Source organism: Trachypithecus francoisi, unplaced genomic scaffold (assembly GCF_009764315.1).
Source record: "Trachypithecus francoisi isolate TF-2019V2 unplaced genomic scaffold, Tfra_2.0 Lachesis_group15, whole genome shotgun sequence".
NCBI classification, from domain to species: domain Eukaryota; kingdom Metazoa; phylum Chordata; class Mammalia; order Primates; family Cercopithecidae; genus Trachypithecus; species Trachypithecus francoisi.
This window is the reverse complement of record NW_022681460.1, coordinates 64,097,634-64,105,628: the sequence shown is the minus strand read 5'-3', so window position 1 is coordinate 64,105,628 and position 7,995 is coordinate 64,097,634. Positions and strand designations below refer to the sequence as shown.

The window sequence follows — 7,995 nt, the reverse complement described above, 5'->3', positions numbered from 1 at the left end:
AAGGGAAGCTTAAAAAAAAAAAGAGAAAGAAAGAAAAACAACACATTGGTCTGGTCACCTCATAAATCCAACAAGCATTGGTGTGGCATTTCAGTGGAGAAGGAAACTTGCAGGGAGAAAACCCATCAAGGTTGTAAGAAAGGCTCCCAATTGAACTGTCCCTGTCCCTACTTATCCACCTTTATCCACCATCCAAGACCATCCATTATTCTAGAGCACTCTGCTCTATAAAAGGAGTCAAAGCATCAGGAGCAGGCAAGGAGTGAGAACCAAAACACATGAAGAAACTGATTTGCTTGAGAAAAGCAGCGATTCTTCCTTTCATAGCTCTCCATGGCTGACAGAAAAAATGCCCAAAACATCATCTATGTGACTTAGAGACTGCTTTTTGGGAGGTTAAGAGTAGCATGAAGAACTTAAGATGACAGTAAGAGTCTAAATTTTTAGTTTCAAGGTTTCAACAGAACGTGGATATATTCAAACTTGCAGAAAGGACAGTGTTTAGAAAGGGTAAAACCAGGACACAGAAAACACTGAGAATTGCCACGACCCCCAAGTGCTTCCGGCTCCAGGAAATAACCATTCATGTGTTTGCTGGAGGTCACACAATGTTCCCCTATTACCTGGTGCAAAATGACTCATCACTTCCCAAAAGCTTCTTTTTCAAACCATGATTTTCCCGTTTATTTTGGTCCAATGTAGTCCTATTCTTTATGGCCTGTAGACTCACTCCCAACTACCCCTCTGCGGGGTTAAAAAAAAGGAATTCCCCCTAGGCTGACCCCCAAAACTCAGAATTAAATAAGAGGAGGGGTTGGCAGCCTCCTGGACACTAAAACAACTTGAGGCTAAATCTACCTTTCCAAGAGTGGAAAATTTATTCAGATAATGTTTGAGAATTCATATATGCCACAATAGGATAAAAACTAAAAGGTAGAAATCTCACACTTTTCCTTCTACCTCCCTCCCCTACTGCCCAACCAGATTGCAGACTTTATATCACTGTCATTACCATTTCTGCTAAATGGCCGCCCCTAGGCACTAATCACATGGCAACTGCATGGTGACATAACGCACCACAACTCTTCCTCTAAAAAGCTGTAGTCTCTTTCTCTCTGGCTATATTGGCGATTCTCCAGTTACTTCAATACTTTAAAGGCTGCAGCAGCATGCAAAAGAATTTCACTTATTGTTTTTTAAAAAAGGTAAGAAAGGTCTTAAGGAGATGGTGAGTTTTATTTTGTCTTGTCTGGATAGAGGTTTGATTTGCTCTCGAATGTTCCAGGGTGGAGAAAAACTAGGAGAAAGCACAGGATGTAGAGGTCTATTCGGTGTAATCTTCTCCCTCGTTTTCATCTTCACCATCAACAGAGACAGCAGCATACTTGCTTGCAGAACAGAACTTGGAAGCTGGATTTTCCTCAGGTTTCTTTGGCTCAGGTGCAGATCTGGAGTCTTGATCCTTTTTGCCATCTTTCCTATCTGACTCTTTCCAGCGGTTTTTGTTCCCTGCATCTCCTGGACCACAGCTAGAGTTCCCAGTTTGGCCTTTTGGGACATTCATCCCATCTACTTTATTTTCATTTTTCCTTGCTGGTCCTTCCTCAGATGGTTGAGCTGGAACTACTTTTCCCCCACCACTTGCAGGGGATTGCTGCTCTGTGTCTGAGCTCTGAGATGGAGCAGGACGGTTAGAACTTCGCTTCACCCAAGCATGCTCCTTTGGTGGAGGGACTGGCATTACCTTTAGGGGCTGATCAGGTTTGAGAGGTTTGGAAGTTGGAGAGTGACAATCTTCCTCCTTATTGAGTGTTTCATTTTCTAGAGACTTCTCACTCTCTCTCCTTCGTGCATTTCTGCCAGATGTGGCGGAGGTCCCGGTCTGCGATGACTCACTTCCTGTCCTCGACCGTTCCGTTCCTGAGTTTCTTCACTTCGCCAGCTTGGGTGTCTCTCCCGAGGCCGTCGTTCTGGTTTTGGCTCATCCAGCTGACGCTACAACTTCTCTTGTTTCTTCTGCAGCGGTTCTTCTATTTCTCTTTCTCTAGCAGCTGTGTCAACGGGCTTTGCCCCTCCAAAGATAGAAGCAGCTGGACTGCACTGGGAGGTACTAGCAGAGGAATCATCTTCCTTAGGAGTACTTGGAGGCCTTAGATTCAGTTTGGGTCTTTGGCGGGGGGACCTCTATCATCATGCCTATAATCATCCCGAGAGTAATCATCTCATCTCTGGAGCTCCACGACTCATCATCCTGTCTGTTGTATCGGTCTTCATAGCGGTCCCCGCTTCCTCTGTAGTCATCATCCCTGCAATACCCACGGCCGAATGCTCTTCCGCCACTGCCTATCCGGGAATCACAGCCTCCATCAGAGTCTCTGCTGCCTCGGTCATCACAGCGACCCCGGCCACCGTATCAATCCATATCCCGGCGTGGGCCATCCCGATCCCCATCCCGATCCCCATTGCCATACCGGTCTGAATCGTAACCATCTCGACACTTGTCTCCAAAGCTATCATCACCTCTTCTGGGCGAGTAGTCATCAAAGCTGTCTGTGGCAGAACAAGCCCTCCAGTCTGTATCTGTTTTGTCAGAATCCCGATTTCCATCACGGCCAAAAGAATGATCATCCCTGTCTTTATCCTGTGCTTGATCAGCAACGTCCACTCGAATTCTCCTGTTACCTAGAGACTCTTCACTGAGACTCAGGGCACTGAGCAGGAAATCCAGGTCCTCAAATGCAGCATAAGCCAAACCTTTCAACCTCTCTGGATTGCTGGGTTCACGTGGGAAACGCACTGCACTGATATTTAGTCCTCTAAAGAATTCCTTAACTGACTCTTCTATAACATCATAGGGAGGTTCCCCAGGAAAGCAGTGCTGGGTGGCGATTTGGGAAGACGGCTCCGGTCGATACTGGGTTCCCGAGCAGCCCGTGGAGCAGTGGGAAGGATGGAACGATCAGTTGGAGGCGCTCTGCACGCATCGTCCTCATTACTGTGCCGAGTTGTTGAAATTCTCCTTCCAGATCATCCGTTTCATCAGCCCGGCTGACTGGTTTGGAAACATAGGTGCTTCCTCCACCAGCACTCCCATCCTCAGCCAGAAAGTCTGTTAGGGAGATAGTCTTCCCCTTCTTGTTCTTCTTTTTTCTGAGGCGCCATGTTGGGAGAGGGAAAGAGAACGCTACCTCATTCCTAAAATGGCCCAAAATACTCTTTTCCAGACTTTCACCTTATTGAACTGAATTTTCCCTCATTGAACTACATAGAATAAATCCAATCACTCTTGACAAAATCTTTTCAAATGCTTGAAGCCCTCCCAGTCAGCCTCCAAATATTTTTTTATTTTCTTTTTATTTTTTTACTTTTTATTTTTTTGAGATGGAGTCTCGCTCTGTCACCCAGGCTGGAGTGCAGTGGCACAATCTCAGCTCACTGCAAGCTCCCCCTCCTGGGTTCACGCTGTTCTCCTGCCTCAGCTTCCCCAGTAGCTGGGACTACAGGTGCCCACCACCACGTCCGGCTAATGTTTTGTATTTTTAGTAGAGACGGAGTTTCACCGTGTTGGCCAGGATGGTCTTGATCTCCTGATCTCGTGATCCGCCCGCCTCAGCCTCCTGAAGTGCTAGGATTACAGGCGTAAGCCACCACACCTGGCCCAAATATTTTCTTAAAGCTAAAAATTCTCCAGATCTTTATATGATACAAGATGTTCTGCTTTGTTTTGTTTTATTGTTTTGTTTGAGACAGAGTCTCACTCTGTTGCCCAGGCTGGAGTGCAGTGGCACAATCTCAGCTCACTGCAACCTCCGCCTCCCAGGCTCAAGCGATTCTCGTGCCTCAGCCACTGGAGTAGCTGGGATTACAAGCGGGCGCCAACCCACTTAGCTAATTTTTGTATTTCTAGTAGAGAAAGGGTTTTGCTATGCTGGCCAGGCTGATCTCGAACTCCTAGCCTCAAGTGATCTGCCTGCCTTGGCCTCCCAAAGTGCTGGGATTACAGGCATGAGCCACTATGCCCCAGCATGGTTTTAAGACCTCTCAGGATCCTAGTCACTGAACTCTGGACATGGTCAATGGTCTAGGCCCATCCTAAGAAGAGGCTTCCATGACTGAAAGCCTTCAATGTAGATATGATCCCATGGATGAAGGAATCAATGGGTGTATTTATTTCTAGGATTTGAGCATTACACTGCTACAGAAACCTAACCTTGTATTGAGATTTCTGTTTTGGTTTAGTTACACTTTGGGTTTATCTGCTTGCTTGTTTTGCAGAGGGTCATAGAGTTTAGTGGCAAAGCTGGGCTATTGACTCAGATTACGTTTGCGTCAGTTAAAATCTCTGAGCTTTTTCATAATTCCTCTTAAATCACATCTTCAGCTCATTACTTGTGCTGTTTCTTTTTGAACCTCCTGCATGTTGGTTCCTATTAAATTTCATCTTACTGCTCTTTGTACGTCATTGTAACAGCACATTCCACCTCTTGCAAATGTTGGCATGTCATTCCTTCATTAGCCATCCAACCCAGTTCTGGTCATCTGCTTCCAGCAGGAAAAGACAAGGAGGAAAGAGAACCAATATTTAGAACATTTATTAAGACACCAGTAAGCTAGATAGTTGTTTCTAACTTTTTAATTGATATCAATACACATACAGAAAAGTGCACAAAAAAACATACAATTCAATAAATTCTCGCAAAGCAGATGCTTGTGTAGCCACCCATGTCAGGAAAGAGAACATTAGGCTGGGAATGTTTTAATAAGCATTTTTCTCTTTAAATCCTCAAGCCTACTTGGTAATTATTATTAAACCTGGTTTATAAGATGATAAAACAGATTCAGAAAGATTAAGTGGCTTGCCTTGCCGACTTCCACAGCTGGGAGTTGTAAAGCACAGAATGGGCCCCACGCAGTGGCTCATTCCTGCAATCCCAGCACTTTGGGAGGCCAAGGCGGGTGGAGCACTTGAGGTCAGGAGTTCGAGACCAGCCTGGCCAATATGGTGAAACCCCATCTTTATTAAAAATACAAAAAATATCTGGGCGTGGTGACACCCACCCGGTAGTCCCACGTACTTGGGAGGTTGAGGCAGGAGAATCACTTGAACCAAGGAGGCAGAGACTGCAGTGAGCTGAGATTGCACCACTGCACTCCAGCCTGGGTGATGCAGCAAGACCCTGTCTCAAAAAAAAATCTAATGTACCCCATAAAAATATACAACTATTATGTATCCACAAAAATCAAAAAAAAAAAAGAAAGAAAGAAGGAACCCAACATTTGCCTATAAGAACAGAAACTGCACTTCCACAAGTCAACAAACAAAAAAAGCCAATGTAGTCCTATTATCCCCATGCTTAGCACTATCTGAAATGTCCTCTCCCTCCCTCCCATCCTTACTTTTTTTCTGATCAACTCCTCTTCATCCCCACTTCAGCATTCCTTCCTCTGTGAAGCTTTAGGAGACTTTCTCAGGTTGAGCTAATCAGTTCCTCTTTTGTAACCTTCTGGTACTTCTTATTCTTCTAGTTAGAGCAGTGGTCTCATGAATAGACTCCACTTTCCTAGGTTATCTCCCTCATGAAAGAGTTGTCTTGAGGGGAGGAGTATGGTTTATTCATCTTTGTACTTCCACTGGTTAACAAAGTACCTGGAAAAAAAATAGGCATTCAATGTGTGTGCTGTGGTATTGTTGAACGCGGTAGAGGACGGCTGAGAGAATGCAGAGCTTGAGTGCAGAAGCGGGGCTGCAGGTGCTGGGGGCTGAACTAGGGCAGCAGTAGTGGGGATGGAGATGCTTAGGACAGCTGGTCCTAAATCCTGGTCATTATTAAATCACCTTAGGAGGCTGGGGAGGACTTTAAAATGCAGACGCTCAGGCCACTTCCAGATGTACTGACTGACTCAGTCTCTAAGGAAGGGGACTCCAAATCTGAATTCATTCAGAAGTCCTTTAGCAGGGCCGGGTGCAGTGGCTCACACCTGTAATCCCAGCATTTTGGGAGACTGCGCATGTGGATCATCTGAGGTCAAGAGTTCGAGACCAGCTTGCCCAACATGGTGAAACCCCATCTCTACAAAAAATACAAAAATTAGCCAGGCGTGGTGGCAGGTGCCTGTAATCCCAGCTGCTCGGAAGGCTGAGGCAGGAGAATTGCTTGAACCCAGGAGGTGGAGGTTGCAGTGAGCCAAGGTGACAGCACTGCACTCCAGCCATCTCCAAAAAAAAAAAAAAAAAAAAAGAAGTCCTCCTTTAGGGGATTCAGATACTCACCCAAGTTTGGGAACCACTGACGTAGGTAGTGTCCTGAGTCATACTTGGAGGACACATGGAAGGCAGGGAAAGGTGGGAAAAGAAAGAGGAGTCTGGGTCCTCGGTTTGCCCAGCGTGGATGATGATGATGGCATTGACGGAGCGAGTGCTGGAGGAGGCTCGGGGTGAAGTTGTTCTGCATGAGCTGAGCGTGCGGTGTCTGCACATTTCCAGATGAAGATGATCTTTTGGCAGCTGGGAGCCAAGCTTCGGACTCAGGAGAGCAATCTGTCACTTACGACCTTGAGAATTTGCCATTTTGCTAGGAAAAAGGTCATCTTCCCATACTCACTCTGTTCTCTAGTTTAGCAGAAAGAGGTAAAAATTACTTTTACTTTCTAACTGATTAAGCCTGACAATCGATAGTGATAATCCAGAAATAGGTACATTTAATTCACTTATGACAGTCCTAGAGTTTGCATTGTTACCTGTTTCTCATAGTTAAACAAATACTTTAAAAGAAATTAAAAGAAGGATATTTTTGATAAAATATGCAAGAAGGATATTTTTGAGAAAATATGCACTTTAAAAACGGTCATGTTTAAACTCCAGTGGATGTTAATAATTGACTTGAAAGTCTGTTTTTACAAAGAAATCCTGGACTCATAAACGGATATTTGACCCCCCATACCATAAAAGGGCAAAAACATGTCTGCAGAAACATCTGACCTAATCAATTTTCAAATTAATCTAAAATTACTATTTGAATTCAAATGTAGTAAATGTCATGGGTCCTTTCTCTGGGGCACAGACATAAACCTGATCTACTAAATGACATAAAATAGAGGACAGAGCAATTTCTTTGGTGAGTATAAATAAGCATTGGAGCCCATCTGGATAATTTACATAAAAATTGGATTTTCGCTCTTGAATTATCTTTTTATAGTGGACATCTCTCATATTGTCTTCTCAGCCTCCTGTTCCCCTTGTCTTCCCCTGTGAGGCTCCTGCAGAAACTGCCTTTTTTAAAAATTTGTTTATATTCAGGACACAGCCTCACTCTGTCGCCCAGGCTGGAGTGCAGTGACGCCATCTCAGCTCACTGCAGCCTCCACCTCCTGGGTTCAAGTGATTCTCCTGCTTCAGCCTCCCGAGTAGCTGGGATTACAGGTATGCACCACCGTGCCTGGCTATTTTTGTATTTTTAGTAGAGACACGGTTCCACAATATGTTGTCCAGGCTGGTCTCAAACTCCTGACCTCAAGTGATCCGCCCACCTCAGCCTCCCAAAGTCTTGGGATTACAAGCGTGAGCCACTGTGCCTGGTCAGAAACTGGCCTGTTTTTATGGTGCTCCATTCCTCTGGTGGAAGTTCACTGGCCCAAGATCAAGCTCACGTATCCCCATGGGCCACCAGCTCTCTCCCCCAGGGCGTCTGCCTTTGGGATCCAGCCTTGAAGGCAATCCTTTTCTAGAACTAGGAACTCCCAGGATAAAACTTGGGAACTGACGACGTTACCTACCATTGAAAGAAATCCTTTCAACAGAGAATGAAGCCCAAAGAAGAGAATGGGAAACATCCTGACCTTTGTTCTAGTAGCTTCGGAAGTCAAGCTGGAAGGAGGATCTCTTATAGTCGGATTGGTTCATTCTTCTTTATGTTCTGTGATCCAAGAACTTCTTTTAGCTTACTCTAGAGAAAAATGGGTTTCCAGTCTCCTGAAATCAAGACTGCCAAGAGTAAT

General features: G+C 45.1%; 1 pseudogene across 1 annotated transcript in view; it reads right to left on the bottom strand.

Moving 5' to 3' along the window:
• Window positions 1-558: 558 nt before the first annotated feature.
• Window positions 559-7,995, bottom strand: part of LOC117097383 — a 31,503-nt pseudogene continuing 24,066 nt past the window's right edge. Inside the window, exon 2 of the transcript XR_004442932.1 lies at window positions 559-3,195. The product of XR_004442932.1 is annotated as a eukaryotic translation initiation factor 4B-like (transcript). The remainder of the gene's footprint in view (window positions 3,196-7,995) is intronic.